The sequence below is a fragment of the Oculina patagonica genome, unplaced genomic scaffold (genome assembly GCF_052425735.1).
Source record: "Oculina patagonica isolate OP01 unplaced genomic scaffold, crgOcupat unplaced1150, whole genome shotgun sequence".
NCBI classification, from domain to species: domain Eukaryota; kingdom Metazoa; phylum Cnidaria; class Anthozoa; order Scleractinia; family Oculinidae; genus Oculina; species Oculina patagonica.
This window is the reverse complement of record NW_027557140.1, coordinates 1-6530: the sequence shown is the minus strand read 5'-3', so window position 1 is coordinate 6530 and position 6530 is coordinate 1. Positions and strand designations below refer to the sequence as shown.

The 6530-nt window shown below is 39.4% G+C and overlaps 1 long non-coding RNA gene across 1 annotated transcript; it reads left to right on the top strand.

Annotated features, from left to right (window-relative positions):
• Nucleotides 1-3669: 3669 nt before the first annotated feature.
• Nucleotides 3670-6477, top strand: LOC144639649 (uncharacterized). Its single transcript, XR_013568190.1, has 3 exons — nt 3670-4072; nt 4944-5093; nt 6406-6477. It is a non-coding gene; the product is annotated as an uncharacterized LOC144639649 (long non-coding RNA).
• Nucleotides 6478-6530: the final 53 nt, after the last annotated feature.

Below are 6530 nucleotides of genomic sequence, written 5' to 3'. Positions count from 1 at the left end.
TCATTTGATGCATAGGCGTACGGGCACCTTTGGAACTGGGGGGGCGGAGACCTTACTGCCCGAAAAGAAATTGGCATGGCTTGAAAGCCGAATAAAGAGGCCTATATAATATGCAAAACAAAACGTGCATTAAAATAGTTGTAAAAAAGCCTTGCCTGCTTGCTTAAAGGAAACGATAGTTCTTTAATTAATTTCGTGGCATTGCCCGAAGGTGTCAATGCACTGAATCCTTTATCTTCAGAAATAGTTTATTTATTCACCCTAGTTTAGCGAAAATTAAAGTATTTTGAGGAAGCCAATTTACATCGTTTTCCCCCCACTTGCAAGTTACACAAAAGCGTGTGAAACCATAGAAGATGAATCGGTCGAAAGAACTGAGAACTTAACATTTGAGAAAAGCATCAGTTTTATCACATTTGTAACAGCTTTGTTTCAAGGTCTTACACTGGGTCCACCGCGCGCAAACGCTCAAGCTTTAGAAAAGCTAAGCTGATTGCAACTGAATCAAACTGATAGGTCACGCAGAATTTGCAAGGAAAATCGAACATGATTATAGCAATTTGCAAGAGGAAGGGAAGCAGATGCATGAGAAATTTAGACTTTTGAACGACAAAGTTCGGTATATTTTCAATACTTTTTCTGCTGATGTAATTAGTTTTGAACGTAATATTGAAATTTGTCGGCTTATTTTCTATTTTTTTCCTAGGCTTGTTGCCCGAATTCTAAGCATTTTGCCCGAAAAATTTCGGCACTGGGGGGGCTGCAGCCCCCCTCGCCCCCCCGCCTCGTACGCCTATGATTTGATGAACTGGGATTGGGGAAGTATCACCCCCAAAACTTTGCAAGTAAGTTCACAGCATCATTTCGAAGCACACTTACCTATATACGCTCCACTGCCCTGCTAATAGTAAGGGATGTCTGTATTAATTCATTTTAAAGAGAAATTTGTGCCGAGCAAAACAAAATCGACAGCAAAAATCAAGATTATTTCTAACGTGCAGGAGTCTCGCAGGCGCATGGGTCTCGATTCTCAATACCAGTCTTCTCTCGGTGTATTTTGTGTTCTGCTGGTTCTGCTGCATGCTCAACTGGCGATCATCAGCCTCGTCCCCAGGCCATACCGCGCTATGCGAGTGAGCGGAGGAGGACTAGAACCGAGCGCGATAGCGCGAGGCCTGGCACAAAATGGCAAAAAAGTCCCAGTTTAGCGAGAAAAAGTCCCAGATAAAGTTCGACGAAAATATACGTTTTTCTGCGAGGAAAAGAAAATATTTCTGGTTCATGAGAAAACTGCATCCCTTTTGAACATTTGTGGACTATTTTAGATGGTTGAGACGAACTGTAATGCCGTTTTTTCCTGCCTTGCAGAATGGTATTGGTCGTATTAGAGTTAAGAAAATTATTCTGTTATCATTAATTGTTTTCGTTCACTACTCGTAGTGATACATGGGTCTACATGTATCTAGAAGTTCTTTGTGGTAAGCAAATTACGTTCGCCAGGTACTAGTAACTGTGGTAGTTTTATTTAAACCTGAAAGGCGTCGATCTCAATGTTTATAGAGCTAGGGTCGGGATTTTCGACCTTTGTTGTTTACAAATTTATGTGCGAAAACAAAGAAACAATTCAGCTTACTTGAGAGAAGAGGGCTTATACCCCGATGCATGTAAGCTTGTCATTGATTACCTGTAAATTGTTATTTCGCTTTTTAGAGAAAAAAATAATAATCTAACTCTCGTAAACCAAAACTTTATTTGATCTTGTTGTAGCCTGTCTTTTTCTTGTATACTCTGGCTCATTTCATTAGCAGGAGATGTTAATCCAAATCCTGGGCCATGTTCAGGTAATATATTACAAGTATGCTTCAATCATTTTCGTCAATTCAATGAGCTTATAAAATAAAAATTACAGCTGGTCATGACTTATTGCAGATTCCGAGTGTGAATTAATAACATTTCCATTGTGTAGATCCACTAAATAGCCAACAGTTCTTGTCAGCCCAAAAGGTGTGGAAATTTATTTCAATTTCCCTCAGTTGCAGAGTTAGCATTTCAGCTGAAGTTTATATATTTTGCTGCCAATTTTTGTGTAGTTTTGACAAATTCACCTGCTGAGATGTCCAAAAAGAAACAGAAGTGCACTGCTTTCTCCTTTAGACAAGGTACATACTGTATCATTGTGATTTTACTGTTATTCACCGCTCTAGTTCAGCTATTGAGCACTTTGTAGCAGATGAGAATTTCACTCCATTTTTTGGTTATATACTGTGTTTATATGTTTATTTGCAAATAAATTAAAATATCAAAATATATAATGTTTAAATATTGTTTGAACCGCTCCAGAAAAGCTGGTTACTGGGGCTTTTGGACCAGCTTCTTTTTAATTTGTGAGCCCCATTCTGCATTTTTGACAGCCCAAAAATATTTGTATTTTTCCTCACATGGGTACATTGGCTATTTTTCCCATTCCTTAAACTACCACCTTTTTAACTCCTACTTGCAGAGATATTAAACTGAGCTTGACTGACACACACACACACATAAACACAGTTCAGTATACAAAAGTATTTACATGTATTCAACTCTTGCAATATATACTAAAACTAGTAGTAATTGGAATTTAGGGGAGTGCATTTGGTAGGGTGGGGTGATTTGGGGAGGAGGCAGGGAAAGCTGGAGGCAGTGGAAAGTGTTATATTGTGTTTTCATATTCTCTTGATATTTGAGGTCTGTCCATAGAAAATGTATGACATTGCCAGCTGATGAAACCTGATCTGCTTGTACCAACCCATCTGTCTAAAGCATAAGAGAAGAATAAAGCCTTTTGATTGATTGTGCCAAGCTAAGTGGCTAAAGGTCTTTAATGAATCCAAATAGAGTACATTGTATATCTAGAAGATACTCTGGATAATGTTTGTATAGTAACAATATAAATATAACATTAAATAACAGTAACAAACCACTTTTAAACTGAAATGTAGCCATTCTAAACATTTTGATACCAGTCCATTAGGAACAGTTTTTTGTTTCCTTACAATCATAATCTTGTCAATGCTTAGTGGCCGAAATGAATTTGGTATGTTATAGAGTCTCACAAGTCTGAGGTTCACAAGAGAGAAGTTGAATCTGTTAAGCAGCTGAGTTGACACATCACAACTCGGTATCGTCACCTACAGTAGGCGAATTGCAGCGTTTGTTTCCCAGAAAACAAACCACTACACAGCTTTCTGATAAGTAGCTTTAGTCATATATTTTGCTACTGATACTTCGAATAAATAGTTACAACTTCACTTACCTTGGATAAAACTGCGAAAAATATTCGAAAAAAGCGAAGGCAAAGGAACAAAGAAAGCACACACGAAAGCTCAGTTGAAAGTACTGATGGATTATCAGCTTTGAGCCTTTTATCTTTTCACCGCTGTTGTTGTTGTGTAAGCGAGAAGCAAAAATACTCATCATACAACTTTCCACGAGCGACCACTATTCTATCTCCGTTCACCAACAGAGAAATCGATCGATAGAGACAGCTCCCATCGCCAGTTACAGTTTTTAGTGGAACATCTTCAAGCTCTTTAGATGGTGCATAAAAATCGGCATTTAATTTTTCTACCTTAAATAAAAAATCTCTAATTACTTCACGAGTTTGCTGGAAGACATAGATGAAGGAATCCCAGCCTAATTCTGACGCGTTTTTAAGTTCTTCAAGAAGTTTACTGAAGTTCAATCGTTGGACAGGCTCCGCCATATTGGATTTGCCGTTTATTGCCAGGCGTCCTAGGCGAACTTTCCCGACAAGCTTGGCGGGTGACGTCACATCCAAATTCGCCGGGGACGACTGGGGACGAGGCTGGGCGATCATAATAACATTCTTCTGTCTCCCAACCAAGATCATTGTGTGAGGGATTCCGTATGCATATATTAAAAAGATCCATTGGTTGATGATTAATCTCATTTCTGAGGTCATGATCACCCATCCATACAGCAAGTAAAGAGAGCAGTTACCCGAAGACGAGCAGAGTAAAAGACACTGGCCCGAAGACACCAATACCCAGCTCTGATCGAGACCCACAAATAGGCAGGGTTTTTTTATTAATTAATGCTATTCACAAGATAAATAGAAAGATAAACTTTATTCAAGTGTCTTACAACTTTAGCTCTGAGAAAAGCTAATAATATTTGGGAATCGGTGACACGTAACAAGGCCGCAGATAACGTGACGCAGAGTTTACGACCTCGAAATGATCTGCTGCGGGCAATGTTGTAGTTAGTGTTCTTTTTGCATCATTTTTTAAAATCTTAACTTATGCTTTGAACCATCCATTGTGACGCGCAAAGCAAAGTTAAGCTTATCTTTTAAATCTTAAGTATTTAACATATCAAAAGCCGAGTGCTGTCTAAATATAAGGCGCCCGAGAGCTTGCCACGTTTAGTAGTCATGCAGTCTATATTTTAATTCTCCTTGTATAATTTGTTAGTTGCGTGTTGAACGCTGAGAGACAGGAATTTGGGTCAGGCATATAGTATGATAAGGATGAATAATTATTGAAAAGTTCAATTGTCATGAGTGTGGGACAAAGAAAAAATTCTGAGTCCCTGACAGAATTTGAATTTGGAGAGACATGGTGAGCTAGGGCATTTATAAGGTTCACAAGCTGATTTGTGGCAGACGCCCTGCATACTGCTAGATGTTGATCTCAGCAGTATGCAGGATGCATGTCACAGATGAACCAAGACCCAACTGGCCTAGCCAAGAGTCTCTCTGTGGCTCAGTGGTTAAAGCACCTGACCGGTATCTGGGAGGTCATGGGTTCAAATCCTGTCAGCACTCAGTTTTTCTTTGTCCCATGCTCATGACAAATGAACTTTTCATCTTTATCATTTATTAATTCACCCAGCTTAATAATTTACCATCTTTTATAAAATAATAATTTACCTTCTTTTATTAGGCTTATAGTATGTTGGTCATCCTGTCTGGAGTTGTAGCCTTGTTGGTTTTGCTGTGGATGTTCCATGATTATTTTTGGACCCCTCCCCCATCAGTCGAGAGACAGCTTGGAAAACCAGATCAGCCCATTGAGTACAACTTAAAACATGATGTAAGTCAACCATTTTCTCTCTCTTGCCTGAATTCTAGTAGCTCAATCAACTACCCTTAAATTCTGGTTATAATCCTTGGGCTTATACAACTTTGTAAGGGGTTTTGGGTGGGCTTACCGTATTTATTCGATTAAGAGCCCTGGGCGCTTATTACATTTTTGGACCTTGAGGGTGGGCGCTTATTCGAGGTGGGCGCTTATTTGAGGCTGGGCGCTTATTAAATTTTCACAATTTTTAGCAAGTAGTACATTTACTTTTGCAAGAAAACAATGTATAATAACTAAACGGGAAGATGTAAGAAAGCGGAATTTTAAATGTTCATTGAAAGTTTCAGTAAAAAAAACTGACAAAAAACTCAGGTCTTCGGGATAGTCTCTTAGTAGTACTTAGTCAATTTTAATCTTAACTTCAACAATAATCAAACTTCCTCTTGTGCCCTCATTATAGGGGGTGGAGGTGGGCGCTTAATCGAGGCTGGGCGCTTATTAACTTTTCCTACCTACAGGGTGGGCGCTTATTCGAGGTGGGCGCTTATTCGAGGTTGGGCGCTTACGGTATATCCGGGAGGGCTTATAAGCAGAATAAAATAAAAGTTTCAAAACGAGCCAGGGGAGTGTTGATGGAAAAAACGCTTTTAGCCCTGTTCAGTACTGTCAATCAGCAGAGGGGGGCTCATAATCGGATGTAATTTTTTGTTTCCAGATAGATGGGCCAATAACCGGGGGCTTATAGCGGGGGGGGGGGGGGGAAGGGGGGCTTATAACCTGAATTTTATGGTATGCAAGCAGGCAGCAGCACTCATAGTAGTACCAAAAAGGATTGGCATACATAGCTAGGAGCTTAAAGGTGGTCTGCAGTGGCAGATCCCTGGGTTCTTGAAAGAGAGGGAGGGAGGAAGGAGAAAAGTAAAAGTGGGCCATTTCTTGCTATGTAGAGAGAGAGGCAAAGGACAAGCATTTTGGCTCTTTGAGCCTTATATATTTTTATGCACAAGTTTAATAAAAGTGTTCACAATTTTCTTATTCCCACTGTAATAATATTAAACTCATCACCAATAGATGAGCTTGGGGAAGGTACCTATGAGAGTGGGTGGTGGTTCCAAGGCGAAAAACGAGCCTGAGCAGGGCACACAGGTATCCATGGCAACTCTGAAAGCGGCAACCACCCACTAGGCACTGTCACACTGACCAAGTCAGTGAAAGTACTTGCTTAGTTCCTAAGATACTTGCTTAGCCACATTTAAATTACCATAATTAACAATTATAATAAGTTACTATACGCATGAAAATATGCAGTTTTGTTTGATTTCAGAACTTTAAACGATTTCCCAGGTTGAGTGGAAAACGTTTAATCTTCCTAAAATGGCTTGGTAGAACAGTAAGTAAATTTAGTCACTTCTGTCAGTTATTTAATTTCAAAAATGACAAATTATTATC